The 16618-nt window shown below is 39.0% G+C and overlaps 1 non-coding gene across 1 annotated transcript; it reads right to left on the bottom strand.

Moving 5' to 3' along the window:
* Nucleotides 1–4458: 4458 nt before the first annotated feature.
* On the bottom strand, nt 4459–4566 carry LOC112760533 (small nucleolar RNA R71). Its single transcript, XR_003180969.1, has one exon. It is a non-coding gene; the product is annotated as a small nucleolar RNA R71 (small nucleolar RNA).
* Between the last annotated feature and the right edge of the window lie 12052 nt (nt 4567–16618).

Here is a 16618-nt window from a genome sequence, read left to right as displayed (position 1 = left end):
ACTGTTCATTTCCACTTAGATCCATGATGGAGAAAGGGAGATGATGCGGATTGCAAATAAAATATTTAATTTTTTTTTGAAAATCGAAATTAAAATAAAATAAAATAAAATAAATGAAAAATTGACTATAATTTCGAAAATTAGAAGAAAAAAAAATAAAAGAAAACTGAAAACTAAATTAATTAATTAAAAAGATTTGAAAAAGATGTGGGTGAGGATTTTCGAAAAAAATGAAGAGAGATAAATTGGTTAGGAAGTTTTGAAAAAGATATGTCTGAAAATTAAAGATACTTGTAAGAAAATAAAATAAAATAAAAAAAGAAAAGATATGAAAAAGATTTGATTTTTAAATTTGAAAATAAGATTTTGAATTTTAAATTTTGAAATTTGAATTTTGAAATTTTGGAAGTTGAAATTTGAAATTTGAAATAAGATAAGATAAAATTTTGAAAAAGATATGATTTTTTTGAAAAAAAATTGAATTTCGAAATTTTTAAAACTAAGATAAGATAAAATAGAAATTTTAAAATAAAAATCTGAACCTTTTTTTTTGAAAAAATTTCGAAATATTTGCTAAAAAATAGTTAGAGAAGATATTTTTTTTGATTTTTGAATTTTATGATGAAAAGGAAAAACACACAAAAAACACACAACTTAAAATTTTTAGATCTAATGCTCCTTGTTTTCGAAAATTTTGGAGGGAAAACACCAAGGAACATGATGAGCGGATAATTTATACGCTTTTTGGCATTATTTTTAGTATGTTTTTAGTATATTTTAATTAGTTTTTAAATAAAAATCACTCTTCTGGACTTTACTATGAGTTTGTGTGTTTTTCTATGATTTTAGGTATTTTCTGGCTGAAATTGAGGGACCTGAGCAAAAATCTAATTCAGAGGCTGAAAAGGGACTGTAGATGCTGTTGGATTCTGACCTCCCTGCACTCAAAGTGGATTTTCTAGAGCTACAGAAGCCCAATTGGCGCGATCTCAATTGCGTTGGAAAGTAGACATCCTGAGCTTTCCATCAATATATAATAGTCAATACTTTGCCCGAGATTTGATGGCCCAAACTGGCGTTCCAAGTCAGCTCAAGAATTCTGGCGTTTAACTCCAAAACTGGCACAAAAGCTGGAGTTAAACGCCCAAACTGGCACAAAAGCTGGCGTTTAACTCCAAGAAAAGTCTCTACACATGGAAGTTTCAATGCTCAGTCCAAGCACACACCAAGTGGGCCCGGAAGAAGATTTCTGCATTAATTACTTATTTCTGTAAACCCTAGGCTACTAGTTTTCTATAAATAGGACCTTTTGCTATTGTATTTGCATCGATCTTTGATAGGTCTTATGCTATCTTAGACACGTTTGGAGGCTGGCCATTTAGCCATGCCTAGACCTTGTTCTTATGTATTTTCAATGGTGGAGTTTCTACACACCATAGATTAAGGTGTGGAGCTCTGCTGTTCTTCAAGAATTAATACAAAGTACTATTATTTTTCTATTCAACTCAAGTCTATTTCTTCTCCAAGATATTCATTCGTTCTTCAACTTGATGGATGTGATGATCCGTGACACTCATCATCATTTTCACCTATGAACATGTGCCTAACAACCACCTCTGTTCTACTAGTAATGGCTTGAATGCGTATCTCTTGGGTTTCTAATCTCAGATTGGAACCTTCGTGGTATAGGCTAGAATTATTGGCGGTCATTCTTGAGATACGGAAAGTCTAAACCTTGTCTGTGGTATTCCGAGTAGGATCTGGGAAGGGATGACTGTGACGAGCTTCAAACTCGCGATTGTGGGGCGTGTGACAGACGCAAAAGGATCAATGGATCCTATTCCGACATGATCGAGAACCGACAGATGATTAGCCGTGCGGTGACAGCGCATTTGGAACGTTTTCATTGAGAGGACGGGAAGTAGCCATTGACAACGGTGATGCCCAACATAAAGCTTGCCATGGAAAGGAGCATGAATGATTGGAAGAAGGCAATAGGATAGCAGAGGTTCAGGAGGAACAAAGCATCTTCATACGCTTATCTGAAATTCCAACCGAAGAATTACATAAGTATCTCTATCTTTATTTTATATTTTATTCATCTTTTAATTATCAATTCTCCATCACCATCTGAATTCGCCTGACTGAGATTTACAAGGTGACCATAGCTTGCTTCAAGCCGACAGTCTCCGAGGGATCGACCCTTACTCACGTAAGGTTTATTACTTGGACGACCCAGTGCACTTGCTGGTTAGTTGTGTGGAATTGTGACAAAGTGTGATTCATGTTTAAGAGCTCCAAGTCCTTTGGGGCCATTATTGATGATCACAATTTCGTGCACCAAGTTTTTGGCGCCGTTGTCGGGGATTGTTCGAGTTTGGACAACTGACGGTTCATCTTGTTGCTTAGATTAGGTACTTTTCAGAATTTTTAAGAATGAATTCTAGAGTTTCAAGGTGATGTTCTTAGCATCACAAAAGCTGATTGATTCTCATCAATTTAGCTGCTGAATGTACTGTCCTGCTGAAGCTTGGCCAAACATGTCTAATCTTTTTAGACTGAAGCTTTAGACTAACATTGCATGATTCCTGGAATTCTTATTAAAAGTTTTGAATCTTTTTATTTTCTTTTCCATATAAGTTTCGAAAATCACAAAAAAATTTATAAAACCATAAAAATAAAAAATATTTTATGTTTCTTATTTGAGTCTAGTATCAATTTTTAAGTTTGGTGTCAATTACATGACTTTCTTCTTCTTGCATTTTTCGAATTTATACATATTGTTCTTCATTGATCTTCAAGTTGTTCTTGATGATTTCATTGCTCTGATCTTTAAATTCTCTTGTTTTGTGTGTTTTGTTGTTTCTCATATGCATTCTCAATTTGTTAGTGTCTCCTATATGAAAATTTTTAAGTTTGGTGTCCTGCATGCATTGTTTATTTGATCTTAGTTGCATTTTTTATTGTTTCTCATCATCAAAAATTCAAAAATATTTTCAAAAATATGTATTTTCAAGCTAATAATACAGAGAATTGAAGATTCAGAACATTCAGCAGAGGAATCAAACAGAAAAAACTGGGCGTTCAAAACACCCAGTGAAGAAGGAAAACTGGCGTTTAAACGCCAGCCAGGGTACATGGCTGGGCGTTTAACGCCCAACGAGGTAGGATTTTGGGTGTTAAACGCCAGAATGGATGCCATTCTGGGCGTTTAACGCCAGGATGACACTACAGGGAAGATTTTGTTTTTAATTCAGATTTTTTTCAAATTTTCAAAATCAAATCTTTTTCAAATCATATCTTTTCAATCATATCTTTTCAAAATCAATTTCTTTCCATTTTTTTATTATTTTCGAAAATCCTTGCTAAAATTAATGATTTACTTCAAAATTTTCAAGTTGTTACTTGCCTATTAAGAAAGGATCAAATTTTAAATTTTAAGAATCATATCTTCTAATTTCTTGTTAGTCAAGTAATCAACTTTAATTTTAAAACTTTCTCTTTTTAGTTTGATTTTCAATCATATCTTCTCAATCATATATTTTCAATCACATCTTTTTCAAAATTAACTCTCAATCATATCTTTTTGATTTCTAATTTCAATTTTTTTTTCAAAAATCACTTAATTTCTTTCCCAATTTTAGTTTTCGAAAATCATCAATCAAATTTTCAAAATTTCTTTTAATTATTTCAAAATCTTTTACTTTAATTTCGAAAATTCTTCCCCTCTTCTCACATCCTTCTATTTAAAGGACTAACACTCTTTCTCAAGGTGCAATTCGAACTCCCTCCTTCTTTATATGTTCGAATTCTCTTCTATCTACCTCCTCCTTCTATTCTTCTTTTCCTCTGACACCTCAAGGAATCTCTATACTGTGACATAGAGGATTCCTACTTTCTTGTTCTCTTCTCTTTCATATGAGCAGGAACAAAGATAAAGGCATACTTGTTCAAGCCGATCCTGAACCTGAAAGGACCTTGAAGAGAAAGCTAAGAGAAGTTAAATAACATCTCTCTTTAGAGGGCCTAACAGAGCTTTTCAAGGAAGAAGAAACCATGGTAGCCAAAAACAACAATGCCAACAATGCAAGGAAGGTGCTTGGTGACTTTACTACACCTACTCCCGACTTCTATGGGAGAAGCATCTCAATCCCTGCCATTAGAGCAAACAACTTTGAGCTTAAGCCTCAATTAGTTTCTCTAATGCAACAGAATTGCAAGTTTCATGGACTTCCATTGGAAGATCCTCATCAGTTCTTAGCTGAATTCTTGCAAATCTGTGACACTGTTAAGACCAATGGGGTTGACCCTGAAGTCTACAGACTTATGCTTTTTTCTTTTGCTGTAAGAGACAGAGCTAGGACATGGTTGGACTCACAACCTAAAGAAAGCCTGAATTCTTGGGAAAAGCTAGTCAATGCCTTCTTGGCAAAGTTCTTTCCACCTCAAAAATTGAGCAAGCTTAGAGTGGAAGTCCAAACCTTTAGACAGAAGGAAGGTGAATCCCTCTATGAAGCTTGGAAAAGATACAAGAAATTAATCAGAAGATGTCCTTTTGACATGCTTTATGAATGGAGCATAATAGGAATTTTCTATGATGGTCTGTCTGAACTATCCAAGATGTCATTGGATAGCTCTGCTGGAGGATCTCTTCATCTGAAGAAGACACCTGCAGAAGCTCAGGAACTCATTGAAATGGTTTCAAATAACCAATTCATTTACATTTCTGAAAGGAATCCTGTGAATAATGGGACGAATCAGAAGAATGGAGTTCTTGAAATTGATACTCTGAATGCCATATTGGCTCAGAATAAAATATTGACTCAGCAAGTCAATATGATTTCTCAGAGTCTGTCTGGAATGCAAGCAGCAACAGGCAGTACTAAGGAAGCTTCCTCTGAAGAAGAAGCTTATGATCCTGAGAACCCAGCAATGGAAGAGGTGAATTACATGGGAGAACCCTATGGAAATACCTATAATCCTTTATGGAGAAATCATCCAAGTCTCTCATGGAAAGATCAACAGAGACCTCGACAAGGTTTCAACAACAATAATGGTGGAAGAAATAGGTTTAGCAATTGCAAGCCTTTTCCATCATCTTCTCAGCAACAGACAGAGAATTCTAAGTAGAGCCACTCTGACTTAGCAACCATTGTCTCTGATCTAATCAAAACCACTCAAAGTTTCATGACTGAAACAAGGTCCTCCATTAGAAATTTGGAGGCACAAGTGGGTCAGCTGAGTAAGAAAATTACTGAACTCCCTTCCAGTACTCTCCCAAGCAATACAGAAGAGAATCCAAAGAGAGAGTGCAAGGCCATAAACACGTCTCACATGGCCGAACCTGGAGAGGAGGAAGAGGCAGTAATCTCCACTGAGGAAGACCTCAATGGACGTCCACTGACCTCCAAGGAGTTTCCTAATGAGGAACCATGGGAATCTGAGGCTCAGACTGAGACCATAGAGTTTCCATTGAATCTACTTCTGCCATTCATGAGCTCTGATGAGTATTCTTCCTCTGAAGAGGATGAAGATGTTACTGAAGAGCAAGTTACTAAGTACCTTGGAGCAATCATGAAGCTAAATGGCAGGTTGTTTGGTAATGAGACTTGGGAGGATGAACCTCCATTGCTCATCAAAGAACTAGATAACTTGACTAGGCAGAAATTACCTCTGAAGAGACAAGATCCTGGAAAGTTCTCAATACCTTGTACCATAGGCACCATGACCTTTGAGAAGGCTCTGTGTGACCTAGGGTCAAGTATAAACCTCATGCCTCTCTCTGTAATGGAGAAGCTAGGGATCATTGAGGTACAAGCTGTAAGAATCTCACTGGAGATGGCAGACAATTCAAAGAAATAGGCTTATGGACTTGTAGAGGATGTCTTGGTAAAGGTTGAAGACCATTACATCCCTGCTGATTTTATAATCCTAGAGACTGGGAAGTGTATGGATGAATCCATCATCCTTGGCAGACCCTTCGTAGCCACAACAAAAGCTATGATTGATGTTGACAGAGGAGAATTGATCATTCAAGTGAATGGAGACTCCCTTGTGTTTAAAGCTCAAGGATATCCCTCTGTCACCATGGAGAGGAAGCATGAAGAGCTTCTCTCAATACAGAGTCAAACAGAGCCCCCACAGTCAAACTCTAAGTTTGGTGTTGGGAGGCCACAACCAAACTTTAAGTTTGGTGTTGAACGCCCACATTCAAACTCTAAGTTTGGTGTTGGGAGGTTCCAACATTGCTCTGAACATCTGTGAGGCTCCATGAGAGCCACTGTCAAGCTATTGACATTAAAGAAGCGCTTGTTGGGAGGCAACCCAATTTTTTTTATCTATGTTAAATTTCTATTTTCTTTTGTTATTTTATATTTTCTATAGGTTGATGATCATGTGAAGTCACAAAAACAATTGAAAAAGCAGAAACAGAATGAAAAATAGAACACCCTGGAGGAGAAACTTACTGGCGTTTAAACGCTAGTAAGGGTAGCAGAATGGGCGTTAAACGCCCAGTCTGGCACCATTCTGGGCGTTTAACGCCAGAAATGGGCACCAGACTGGCGTTTAGAGACTCATGCCATCAAAGAGTACAAAGTTCAGATCTAAAATGTCATGGGATACAAAATAAATCTCTAAAAGTTGTTTAAATACTAAACTAGTAACCTAGGTTTACAGAAAATGAGTCAACTATGATAGATGGTGCATAAATTCACTTCTGGGGCCCACTTGGTATGTGCTGGGGCTGAGACTAAAGCTTCTCATGTGCATAGGGCTGTTTTGGGCGTTCAACGCCAGCTTTGGATCCATTTCTGGCGTTGAACTCCAACTTTTGACTTGTTTCTGGCGCTGGACGCCAGACTACAGCATAAAACTGGCGTTGAACACCAGTTTACGTCATCTATCCTTGAGCAAAGTATGAACTATTATATATTGCTGGAAAGCCCTGGATGTCTACTTTCCAACGCAATTGGAAGCACGTCATTTGGACTCATGTAGCTCCAGAAATTCCATTTTGAGTGCAGAGAGGTCAGAATCCAACAGCATCAGCAGTCCTTTTTCAGCCTGAATCAGATTTTTGCTCAGCTCCCTCAATTTCAGCCAGAAAATACCTGAAATTACAGAAAAACACACAAACTCATAGTAAAGTCCAGAAATATGAATTTTTCCTAGAAACTAATGAGAATAAACTAAAAACTAACTAAAATATACTAAAATCTATATGAAATTAACCCCAAAAAGCGTATAAAATACCCGCTCATCACAACACCAAACTTAAACTGTTGCTTGTCCTCAAGCAACTAGATAAATAAAATAGAATACAAATGAGTCAAGAAACAATAATATCTCAGAGTTTTTGAGTGAAGCTCAGATTCTAATTAGATGAGCGGGGCTAGTAGCTTTTTGCTTCCGAACAGTTTTGGCATCTCGCTTTATCCATTGAAGCTCAGAGTGATTGGCATCTATAGGAACTTAGAATTCAGATAGTGTTATTGATTCTTCTATTTCAGTATGATGATTCTTGAACACAGCTACTTTATGAGTCTTGGCCGTGGCCCTAAGCACTTTGTTTTCCAGTATTACCACCAGATACATAAATGCCACAGACACATAATTGGGTGAACCTTTTCAGATTGTGACTCAGCTTTGCTAAAGTCCCCAATTAGAGGTGTCCAGGGTTCTTAAGCACACTCTTCTTTTTGCTTTGGACCTTGACTTTAACCGCTCAGTCTCAAGTTTTCACTTGACACCTTCACGCCACAAGCACATGGTTAGGGACAGCTTGGTTCAGCCGCTTAGACCAGGATTTTATTCCTTTAGGCCCTCCTATCCACTGATGCTCAAAGCCTTGGATCCTTTTTATTACCCTTGCCTTTTGGTTTTAAGGGCTATTGGCTTTTTCTGCTTGCTTTTTTTTTCTGTAAGCTTTTGTTCTTTGCTGCTTTTTCTTGCTTCAAGAATCATTTTTTTATGATTTTTCAGATTATCAATAACATGTCTCATGTTCATCATTCTTTCAAGAGCCAACATATTTAACAGTCTTAAACATCAAATTCAAAAGACATATGCACTGTTCAAGCATTCATTCAGAAGACAGAAAGCATTGCCACCACATGTAAATAATTAGAATGTTCTTATTAAAAACTCAAAAATTATTGCCTCTTATTCTAAAGAAATTATTCTATTTTATTCATGTTTGATGATGATGAGAAAATTAAATTATAGCTTAATTGGAGATAAAATCAAAAAAATATAGATACTAATTACTACTATATGACTCCTAAGGTAAAACTAGAATAAGATTGGAATTTAACAACCTTTGTTCTGGGGAGTGGATGTTCCTCTAATCTGCGGGGTGCTTGGTCCTTCAAGAGATAATTTCTAGCGCTTCAATTCCCTTAAGTCACGCCCTTGCTCCTTCTGTTCTTTAATCAAATAGCAAAGAATGCTACTTTATTCCTTCTGTTCTTTCATTATTTGTTCCATAGCTTCTTGCATCTTGGTAACTGATGTTTAAAGATACTCCCAGTATTCAGATTGAGGGATTTCTGGGAGAAATTCCTGTGTTTTCTTCTTGATGGGGTCATCCTGTGCTTGTTGTTTTTCCATTGATGCTTTGGTGATTAGTCGCTCAATTGAGATATACTCAGTTATTCCCATCCTTACTCCAGCGTCCTTGCAGAGCATAGAAATCAAGCTTGGATAAGCCAACCTGGCATCTTTGGAATTTTTGTTTGCAATTTTGTAAAATTCAGTTGAAATCAGTTGATGAACTTCCACTTCTTTTCCCATCATGATGCAATGGATCATCACTTCTCTTCTACTAGTGACTTCAGAACGGTTGCTAGTGGGCAGCAGAGAATGCCCAATGAAGTCCAGCCATCCTCTGACGACTGGTTTGAGATCTTCTCTTTTGAGTTGATTTGGAACACCCTTCGTGCTGGTGGTCCACCTGACTCCAGGGATGCATATGTCCTCTAGAATCTTATCTAGGCCCTTGTCTGTTCTCATCATTCTCCTATTGAAGGAGTCTGGATCATCTTTCAGCTGAGGTAACTTTAAGATCTCCTTGATCTTGTCAGGGTGGGTATGAATAATCTTTCCTCTGACCAAGGTCCGATAGTCATAGATAGCAGATCCAGATAGTCTTTGCCTGTCTGTATGCCACATATTAGCATAGAACTCATGGGCCATATTCCTTCCCACTTTCATTTCAGGATTGGCTAGGATCTCCCAGTTTCTGATTCGAATTTGCTCCTGGATCTCCGGATATTCGTCTTCTTTCAGATCGAAACTGACTTTCGGGATCACTGATCTTAGACCCATTATTTTGTAATAATGGTCTGAATGTTCTTTAGTTAAGAACTTCCCTTGATTCCAAAGTGATTTTGGAACACTCTCTTTCTTGCCTCTTGGAGTGGGTTGTTTTCCTTTAGGAGCCATGATCTTAGTGATCACGGATAAGCACACCAAACTTAGAGGTTTGCTTGTCCTCAAGCAAAAAAAAAGAAAGGAGAGGGAGAGAAGGAGAGCTAGGTGCAATTGTGGATGGAAGGGGAGGGAGGCCGAACCCATATTTAAAAGGAGAGGGGGGGTTTCGAAAATAGGGAGAAAGATAAGATAAAAGATATGATTTTTTTAAAAAAAATATGATAAGAAAAGATATAGTTTAAAATTGAAAAGATATGAAAGATATTTGAAAAAGATTTTGATTAGTTGAAAAGATTTTTGAATGAAAAGAGATAGATCTGTTTTGAAAATTTTGAAAAAGAGTTGAATTGGATTGGAAAAAAGGACTTGTGCTTATGGATTAAGATACATTTAATATTTTTAAAGAAGGGTTTTTAGAAATTAGGGATTTTAGAAATCAGGGTTTGTAACATGTTTATGCAAGAAATCATGAATTGAAATATGAAAATTAAGATTAAAATAAAAAATATGAAGAAAAAATGAATTTACCTCCTCCCCACCATCCTGGCGTTTGAACGCCCAAACGCTGCATGTTTTGGGTGTTCAACGCCCAAATGCTGCTTCTCCTGGGCGTTCAACACCCAGCTGCTGCTTATTTCTGGCGTTGAACGCCAGGAAGTCCTTTGTTACTGGGCATTTTTCTGAACGCCCAGAACGCTGTAAATCTGGCATTAAACGCCCAGAAAGAGCTTCTTTCTGGCGTTCAACGCCCAGATGGCTATCCTTACTGGCGTTCAACGCCCAGTGGATGCTTCTGTTGGGCGTTGAACGCCCAAAACAGACTTTTACTGGCGTTTTCTTGCCAGTGAGCTCTTTTTCTCTGTTTTGCATGCAGAATCCTTCTGTAACCCTGTGAACTTATACAATTGACTCTTTACCTTAGGATCAATGAACTTTATATAAACAAATAAAATCAAGAATAGGGAAAAATGCTTAGAGGAAGTGATGCCCCATGGCTGGGTTTCCTCCCAGCAAGCGCTTCTTTATTGTCTTTAGCTGGACCTTGCTGAGCTTTTAATCTAGCTTCAGCCTTGAACACTCTTGCTCAACATTGCCTTCAAGATAGTGCTTGATTCTCTGTCCATTAACAATGAACTTCTTATCAGAATCAATATCTTGAAGCTCCACATAACCATATGGTGATACACTTGTAATCACATATGGTCCCCTCCACCGGGACTTCAGTTTCCCGGGGAATAGCCTGAGCCTAGAGTTAAACAACAGAACCTTTTGTCATGGTTCAAAGATTCTAGATGACAGCTTCCTGTCATGCCATTTTTTTTATTTTTCTTTATAAAGCTTGGCATTTTCGAAAGCAGTGAATCTGAATTCCTCTAGCTCATTTAGCTGGAGCAATCTTTTTTCTCCAGCTAATTTGGCATCAAAGTTTAGGAATCTGGTTGCCCAGTAGGCTTTATGTTCCAGTTCCACGGGCAGGTGACATGCCTTACCATACATAAGTTGGTATGGAGAGGTCCCTATAGGAGTCTTGAATGCTGTTCTGTATGCCCACAGAGCATCATCCAAGCTTCTTGCCCAATCCTTTCTACGGGTACTTACAGTCCGTTCTAGGATTCTTTTTAGCTCTCTGTTAGAGACTTCAGCTTGTCCATTAGTCTGTGGATGATATGGAGTCACCACCTTGTGGCGAATCCTATACCGGACCATGGCAGAGTAAAGCTGTTTGTTGCAGAAGTGAGTGCCCCCATCACTGATTAGTACTCTAGGGACCCCAAACCTGCTGAAGATATATTTCTGGAGGAACTTCAGCACTGTTTTAGTATCATTGGTGGGTGTGGCAACAACCTCTACCCATTTTGATACGTAGTCAAAAGCCACCAGAATATAAGTGTTTGAGTATGATGGTGGAAAAGGTCCCATGAAGTCAATTCCCCATACGTCAAACAACTCAATCTCCAAGATTCCTTGTTGAGGCATGGCGTAACCATGAGGCAGATTACCAGCTCTTTGGCAACTGTCACAGTTACGTACAAACTCTCGGGAATCTTTATAGAGTGTGGGCCAATAGAAGCCACATTGGAAGACCTTGGTGGCTGTTCGCTCACCTCCGAAATGGCCTCCATATTGTGATCCATGGCAATGCCATAGGATCCTCTGTGCTTTTTCTCTAGGCACACATCTCCGGATTATTCTGTCTGCACATCTCTTAAAGAGATAGGGTTCATCCCACAAGTAGTACTTTGCATCAGTAATTAATTTTTTCTTTTGTTGCCTGTTGTACTCTTTGGGTATGAACCTTGCAGCTTTATAGTTTGCAATGTCTACAAACCATGGTGTTTCCTGAATGGCAAATAAATGCTCATTCGGAAAAGTCTCAGAGATCTCAGGAGAGGGGAGGGACGTCCCTTCTACTGGCTCTATCCAGGACAGATGATCCGCCACTTGGTTCTCTGTCCCTTTTCTGTCTCTTATTTCTATATCAAACTCTTGCAGAAGCAATACCTATCTTATGAGCCTGGGTTTTGAATCATGCTTTGTGAGTAGATATTTGAGAGCAGCATGGTCAGTATACACAATCACCTTTGATCCTACCAAGTATGATCTAAACTTGTCAATGACATAAACCACTGCAAGCAATTCTTTTTCTGTGGTTGTGTTAATTTTTCTGGGCATCATTTAAAACGCGGCTAGCATAATAATTGACGTGCAGAAGCTTGTCATGCCTCTACCCCAGCACTGCACCAATGGCGTGATCACTGGCATCACACATTAGCTCAAATGGTAATGTCCAGTCTAGTGCAGAAATAACTGGTGCTGTGACCAGCTTGGCTTTCAGCATTTCAAACGCCTGTAGACACTCTGTGTCAAACACAAATGGCATGTCAGCAGCTAGCAGATTGCTCAGAGGTTTTACAATTTTTGAAAAATCCTTTATAAACCTCCTATAGAATCCTGCATGCCCCAGAAAGCTTCTGATTGCCTTAACATTGGCAGGTGGTGGTAATTTTTCAATTACCTCTATTTTTGCTTGATCCACCTCTATTCCTTTGTTTGAAATTTTATGCCCAAGGACAATCCCTTCAATCACCATAAAGTGACATTTTTCCCAGTTTAAAACCAGGTTGGTCTCTTGGCATCTTTTCAGAACTAGTTTCAGGTGATCAAGACAGGAGCTGAATGAGTCTCCATATACTGAGAAGTCATCCATGAAGACTTCCAGAAATTTTTCCACCATATCAGAGAAAATAGAGAGCATGCATCTCTGGAAGGTTGCAGGCGCATTACATAGCCCAAATGGCATTCTTCTATAAGCAAACACTCCAGATGGACATGTGAATGCTGTTTTCTCTTGATCCTGGGGATCTACTGCAATCTGGTTATAGCCTGAGTAGCCATCCAAAAATCAGTAATAATCATGACCTGCCAGTCTTTCTAGCATTTGGTCTATGAATGGTAAAGGAAAATGATCTTTTCTGGTGGCTGTATTGAGCCTTCTGTAGTCAATACACATGCGCCACCCTGTAACTGTTCTTGTAGGAACCAGTTCATTCTTTTCATTATGAACCACTGTCATGCCTCCCTTTTTGGGAACAACTTGGACAGGGCTCACCCAGGGGCTGTCAGAAATAGGATAAATAATCCCAGCCTCCAGTAATCTGGTGACCTCTTTCTGCACCACTTCCTTCATGGCTGGATTTAGTCGCCTCTATGGTTGAACCACTGGTTTAGCATTATCCTCCAATAAGATTTTGTGCATGCATCGAGCTGGGCTTATGCCCTTAAGGTCACCTATGGACCACCCAAGAGCTATCTTGTGTGTCCTTAGCACTTGAATAAGTGCTTCCTCTTCCTGTGGATTTAAAGCAGAGCTTATGATCACTGGAAAAGTGTCACCTTCTCCCAGAAATGCATATTTTAGAGATGGTGGTAATGGTTTGAGCTCTTTCATTTTCTCTGAATCCTCCAAATCAGGCTGAACATCTTTAAAGATGTCTTCCAACTCTGATTCGAGACTCTCAGCCATGTTGATCTCTTCTACCAAAGAGTCAATAAGATCAACTTTCATGCAGTCTTTTGATGTGTCTGGATGCTACATGGCTTTGACAGCATTCAACTTAAACTCATCCTCATTGACTCTCAGGGTTATTTCCCCCTGTTGGACATCAATGAGAGTTCGTCCAGTTGCTAGGAAGGGTCTTCCTAGAATGAGAGTAGCACTCTTGTACTCCTCCATTTCCAGCACTACAAAGTCAGTGGGAAAGGCGAATGGCCCAACTCTGACAATCATGTCTTCAATCACGCCTGATGGGTATTTAATGGAGCCATCAGCAAGTTGGAGACATATCCGGGTTGGTTTAACTTCTTCAGTTAAACCAAGCTTTCTGATAGTGGATGCAGGTATTAGGTTGATGCTTGCCCCAAGATCACCTAAAGCTGTCTTGGTGCAATTACCTTCTAATGTGCATGGTATCAGAAAACTCCCAGGGTCTTTAAGCTTTTCAGGAAAGCTTTTTAGAATGACTGCACTGCATTCTTCAGTGAGGAGAACTCTTTCAGTTTCTCTCCAATCCTTCTTATGACTCAAGATCTCTTTCATGAACTTGGCATAAGAAGGTATTTGCTCAAGTGCCTTGGTGCACGAAATTGTGATGTCCAGGCTCGAACAATCCCTGGTAATGGCTCCAAAGCTTGGTGCTTTGATCTTAATTCATAATTGTCACAACTTCGATACAACTAACCAGCAAGTACACTGGGTCGTCCAAGTAATACCTTACGTGAGTAAGGGTCGAATCCCACGGAGATTGTTGGTATGAAGCAAGCTATGGTCACCTTGTAAATCTCAGTCAGGCAGATATAAAGTGATAATGGTGTTTTCGAATATTATATAATAAAATAGGGATAGAGATACTTATGTAAATTATTGGTAGAAATTTCAGATAAGCGAATGGAGATGCTTTTCGTTCCTCTGAACCTCTGCTTTCCTGCTATCTTCATCCAATTAGTCTTACTCCTTTCCATGGCTGGCTTTATGCAAGGGCATCACCGTTGTCAGTGGCTACATCCCCTCCTCTCAGTGAATAATATGCTCACTGGTGCACGAAATTGTGATGTCCAGGCTCGAACAATCCCTGGTAATGGCTCCAAAGCTTGGTGCTTTGATCTTAATTCATAATTGTCACAACTTCGATACAACTAACCAGCAAGTGTACTGGGTCGTCCAAGTAATACCTTACGTGAGTAAGGGTCGAATCCCACGGAGATTGTTGGTATGAAGCAAGCTATGGTCACCTTGTAAATCTCAGTCAGGCAGATATAAAGTGATAATGGTGTTTTCGAATACTATATAATAAAATAGGGATAGAGATACTTATGTAATTCATTGGTAGGAATTTCAGATAAGCGAATGGAGATGCTTTTCGTTCCTCTGAACCTTTGCTTTCCTGCCATCTTCATCCAATCTGTCTTACTCCTTTCCATGGCTGGCTTTATGCAAGGGCATCACCGTTGTTAGTGGCTACATCCCCTCCTCTCAGTGAATAATATGCTCACGCACCCTGTCACGGCACGGCTATTCATCTGTCGGTTCTCGATCATGCTGGAATAGGATTCACCCTCCTTTTGCATCTGTCACTAACGCCCAACAATCGCGAGTTTGAAGCTCGTCACAGTCATTCAATCATTGAATCCTACTCAGAATACCATAGACAAGGTTTAGACCTTCCGGATTCTCTTGAATGCCGCCATCATTCTAGCTTACGCCACGAAGATTCTGGTTAGGAGATCTAAGAGATACTCATTCTAGCTTATTTCATGTAGAACAGAAGTGTTTGTCAGGCACGCGTTCATAAGGGAGAAGGATGATGAGCGTCACACATAATCATCACCTTCATCACGTTCTTGGGTGCGAATGGATATCTTAGAAGCGAAATAAGAAGGATTGAATAGAAAACAGTAGTACTTTGCATTAATCTTTGAGGAACAGCAGAGCTCCACACCTTAATCTATGGAGTGTAGAAACTCTACCGTATGAAAATACATAAGTGAAGGTCCAGGCATGGCCGAGATGGCCAGCCCCCAAAACGTGATCAAAGGATCATAAGGTAATCCAAAGATACCTAATACAATAGTAAGAGGTCCTATTTATAATAAACTAGCTACTAGGGTTTACATGAGTAAGTATTTGATGCATAAATCCACTTCTGGGGCCCACTTGGTGTGTGTTTGGGCTGAGCCTGAGTGTTGCACGTGCAGAGGCCATTTGTGGAGTTGAACGCCAGTTTCTGTGCCAGTTTGGGCGTTCAACTCTGGTTTTGGATCCTTTTCTGGCGCTGGACGCCAGATTTGGGCAGAAGGCTGGCGTTGAATACCAGTTTACGTCGTCAATTCTTGGCCAAAGTATGGACTATTATATATTTCTGGAAAGCCCTGGATGTCTACTTTCCAACGCAATTGGAAGCGCGCCATTTCGAGTTCTGTAGCTCCAGAAAATTCACTTTGAGTGCAGGGAGGTTAGAATCCAACAGCATCAGCAGTCCTTCTTCAACCTCTGAATCTGATTTCTGCTCAAGTCCCTCAATTTCAGCCAGAAAATACCTGAAATCACAGAAAAACACACAAACTCATAGTAAAGTCCAGAAATGTGAATTTAACATAAAAACTAATGAAAACATCCCTAAAAGTAACTAGATCCTACTAAAAACATACTAAAAACAATGCCAAAAAGCGTATAAATTATCCGCTCATCACAACACCAAACTTAAATTGTTGCTTGTCCCCAAGCAACTGAAAATCAAATAGGATAAAAAGAAGAGAATATACTATAAATTCCAAACTATCAATGAAACATAGCTTCAATCAAATGAGCGGGACTTATAGCTTTTTGCCTCTTGAATAGTTTTGGCATCTCACTTTATCCATTGAGGTTCAGAATGATTGGCATCTATAGGAACTCAGAGTTCAGATAGTGTTATTGATTCTTGAACACAGCTTCTTTATGAGTCTTGGCCGTGGCCCTAAGCACTTTGTTTTCCAGTATTACTACCGGATACATAAATGCCACAGACACATAATTGGGTGAACCTTTTCAGATTGTGACTCAGCTTTGCTAAAGTCCCCAACTAGAGGTGTCCAAGGTTCTTAAGCACACTCTTTTTTTCGTTTTGGACCTTGACTTTAACCGCTCAGT

This window comes from Arachis hypogaea, chromosome 16, assembly GCF_003086295.3.
Source record: "Arachis hypogaea cultivar Tifrunner chromosome 16, arahy.Tifrunner.gnm2.J5K5, whole genome shotgun sequence".
NCBI lineage: Eukaryota > Viridiplantae > Streptophyta > Magnoliopsida > Fabales > Fabaceae > Arachis > Arachis hypogaea.
Note: the sequence above shows the minus strand (reverse complement) of the source record. Positions and strands in the feature narration are given on the sequence as shown.